The sequence below is a fragment of the Tupaia chinensis genome, unplaced genomic scaffold, assembly GCF_000334495.1.
Source record: "Tupaia chinensis unplaced genomic scaffold, TupChi_1.0 Scaffold000085_1, whole genome shotgun sequence".
In the NCBI taxonomy this organism is placed as follows: Eukaryota; Metazoa; Chordata; class Mammalia; order Scandentia; family Tupaiidae; genus Tupaia; species Tupaia belangeri.
Window position 1 is genome coordinate 6446139 of NW_006159547.1, and position 4100 is coordinate 6450238.

Below are 4100 nucleotides of genomic sequence, written 5' to 3' on the forward strand. Positions count from 1 at the left end.
TATAAAATCAAAATGGCAATCCTACCAAAATTAATCTACATGTTTAATGCAATCCCTCTAAAATTACAAGAGACATTCTTCACAGATCTAGAAAAGACGATCAAAGAATGTCTGGAACCATAAAAGACCCTATTTTGCTAAAGCCATCCTGCGTAAGAAGACTGGAGTAGATGGCATCTCACTTCCTGACCCCAAAATATATTACAAGGCTGCGATAATCAAACAACATGGTATTGGCACAAAGACAGACATGAGGACCAATGGAACAGACTCCAGAAATAAACCCCAAAACATACAGCCAACTTATCTTTGACAAAGGATACCAGTCAATCCAGTGGGAAAAGGGAAACCTCTAGCAAATGGTGCTGGAAAAACTGAGTATCCCCCTGCAGAAAGATGAATCTGAATCCCTATCTGTACCATTAACAAAAGTCAAATCAAAGTGGATCAAAGATCTAAACCTAAGACCACAAACTATAAAACTACTGGTGCAAAATACTGGGGAAACTCTGGGAGACATTGGGGTAGGCAAAAGACTTCTTAAGCAAGACCCCCAAAGTAAGGCAATAATCCCCAAATAGACAGGTGGAATTACATCATATCAAGGCGTTGCTGCACAGCAAAGGACACCGTAATTAGTGTGAAATGACCACCTTTGGAGTGGGAGAGAATTTTTGTTAACTGTGCCTCAGATAAGGGACTGATAACCAGAATACACAGGGAACTCAAGCAGCTTACCTGGAAGAAAATGATTAACCCAATTAAAAGTCAAGAAAAGGAGTGGAAAAAACAAGTCTCTAAGGAAGACATACGAACAGCCAAAAAGCATATGAAAAAATGCTCAACATCCCTCATTGTAAGGAAGATGCAGATCAAAACCACAATGAGATACCACCTAACCCCAGCCAGAACTGCAAAGACTAAAAAAACAAAGAATGATGAGTGTTGGAGAGGATGTGGTGAAAGGGGCACACTCCTACACTGTTGGTGGGAATGTAAATTGGTCCAGCCACTGTATAGAATGATGTGGAGGTTCCTCAAAGACCTTCAAATAGAACTACCATATGATCCAGCATTTCCACTCCTGGATATCTACCCAAAGGATAGGAGAGCACTCAGTTAGAAAAGCGCTTTCACAACTATTTTAATTGCAGCATTATTCACAATTGCTAAGACTGAACCAACCCAAATATCCACAAACTGATGAATGGATTGAAAAATTGTGGCACATATACTCCATGGAATACTATTGAGCCATTAAAAAACAGGAAGGCCCTGGAATTTGATAGAAAGTAGACAAATATGGAAGATTTGTTGCTGAGTGAAGCAAGTCAGGCTTTGAAAGAGAGACATTGTATGTCTCCACTTAACATATATTGACTGCATTCTATGGTAGAGACTGAAAGACTGGAGAACATACAAGCATTAAAAATTGTAAAAGGGCATTAGAAACAAAGTGGAAAGAGTAAAAGTGTAGGAAAGGAAATTTGGGGGAAAAATGGAGAGGGAAGACACTTGTAGGACACAGATAATGTTTATTATCTGTTGACAAGGAAGTGTATAATAGTCTCAACTGGGGTGGGCGCCACCGGCCATGGGAAGTCCACTGATCTGAGAAGACCCCCCTTTGCATTGGATGGATTATGGCATTTGAGCAGAATCCAAAGAATTGGTATAGCATTCTGGGAGGAGACCCATCTGCAAATATGTCAGATCTAAAACAGAAGTATCAAAAACTCATATTAGTGTACCATCCAGGTAAACAGTGCAGATGTGCCAGCGGGATTGATGGAAGAATGTATACAGAAGTTCATAGAAATTGATCAGGCATGGAAAATTATAGAGAATGAAGAGACAAAAAATGTCTGACCTGCAGCGGCATGAAGATGAACTCAGAAATATGGGACCAGTAGATGCTTAAGTATATCTTGAAGAAATATCTTGGAATGAAGATGATCACTCTTTTTCTTTGAGTTGCTGATGTGGTGGAAAATACAGTGTTTCTGAGGATGAAGCGGAAGAAGTTCACCTAATTTCTTGTGATACATGTTCACTAATTATATTACTTCTTCATTATAGCTAAACCTGTACATGACTTAGAATCTTTAAACTGTGTATACAGACACAGTGAGAAGAGAGGCCATTTGAGCACTTGCTGTTCAAGGAAATGATTTTTTTTTTGTCAGTCCCATTATTTGGAAGGAAAATTTAAGAGTGTTAAATAGAGGTCACAACAGATTAATAAAAAATTAAGATAGTTAATTTGTATATTTATATTTATAGGTTGCCACAAAAAATACAGAATTAGGAATTGTATTTAGTGAATTCCCATCTGAAACCTGTATTAATTTGTTTTCTCATTGGTTCAAAGTAATTTTTTTTATTATTATTAGCAAGTCTCCTCTTTCAGAGGTAACAGTATTATCATATTCCGTTGTAGTTAGTAAGTTTCTGATGTAACAGACAATGTTTCTAGCTGCTAAATTTACAAGCCTGTTACACACCTATCTCAAATTTTGGGATTAAAATTAAATTAGAATCTTTGTGACTAACACGAGCCTAGTTCTTCAGTCATGAAGGAATCCATGAGGTTATTTCAAAGTTAGTAAAGAGGGCAGAGTAGCAGAAAGAAAGCAAGCTTTGGAGGCAGAAGACTTGACTCCAGTCCTGGTCCTGTGAATACTGCCACCTTGGATTTTAAATGTAATGTAGGAAATGGAAGTCTTTGTTAAAAGTTTTTTGAAATTAGTGCCTTTTCTTTTCATTCCAAAGTAAGATACAGTATTAATGCTGATATTTATGAATAAAGAACCAATACTCTGCTGGTAAAAAAAAAAAATAATAATCTCAACTGGGCTGGACTGAGGTGTATAGCATGCTGGGTAAAGTCTCTTCACAATCTAAATGATGTATAGCAATTTAATGTATGAATAATAATTTAAAAAATTAATGAAATAATTGTTATGTGCAGGAAGACAAGAAAGACAGCATCTTAGATCTAAGCAGTATGTTGACAGAACTATAGAACTGATGTTTTGAGGAGAGAGAAAATTGTTCCCCAAATTGAGAATGAGTGATGGCTAATTTTCTTTTTTTTTTTTTCTTTATAGCCAAACTCATTTCAGTTTATGAACTCTTTTTATTATTTCAGCAAAAACTTATTCTTCCAAGTTAACTCAGTTTTGTCATATATTCCTGGATGGAGTTAAGACTCCTTAGATAGACTATCAGACAAGAGCCTTATCCAAGGTTTAGGCCCTGCCTAGTTTGTTTCCTGTCTTATGCTCTAATGGTCATTGTTTTCATGTAGCTTTGCTGAACCACTTAAGAGTTTCCCCAACAGTATACTTGATGCTTTTCCTGGTTTTATTTGCAAGACATAGTTATTTTTACTTGGTAAACCATATTATCTGTTGTCTACTTTCATTTCAAATGAATGAACAAATGTCTACTCTGTTTGACCTCTCTTTCAAACACTTTGAAAAGTATCTTGTTTCCTAAAACCCTGTGGAAATTAGAAAGTTCTTCCAAGGAGGAAAACAGGATCAGAAATTTACTCAGTATCACAGAACTGATAATTATATGAGTTGTAGAGGTGGAATTAGATTTTCTGTTTCCAATTCTGAATTTTGCATCTTGCCACCTATTTACTCATACAACAAATATTTGTAGAACTCCTATTGTATTTTAATCACTGGGATACAGAGATGATATAAATATTCTCAGTTCAGAGGAGAAAGCAAATACATGGAGAGAAAAATAGATGATGAATTTGAGAGGAATTAAATGATGGTAGAATGAGAGGGGAAAAAATGTGTCATGTTCTGGTTAGACAGGAATGTCCCTTCAGAGAAGTAATGCTTAAGTTTGTCTGAATGGAAGTAAGATTTTCCTAAATAGTGAATTTCAGTGATAACTGATACTGCCTTTATCTAAAATTTTGATATTTTGTTCATCATGATTTTTTTGCATTGATCTTTAAAAATATTGCATTCAAATATTTTTCTTGGTTATTGAATTTTTTGGCATCCCTTTAAACATTGTGTGTGAAATGAGACTTCTCTTTCCGACTTTTGTTCTTTCCTTGGTGAAAGTCATGG

At 35.8% G+C, this 4100-nt stretch overlaps 1 pseudogene; it reads left to right on the forward strand.

The window, feature by feature from the left end:
* Positions 1 to 1643: 1643 nt before the first annotated feature.
* LOC102475579 (dnaJ homolog subfamily C member 24 pseudogene) lies at positions 1644 to 2083 on the forward strand (annotated as a pseudogene).
* Positions 2084 to 4100: the final 2017 nt, after the last annotated feature.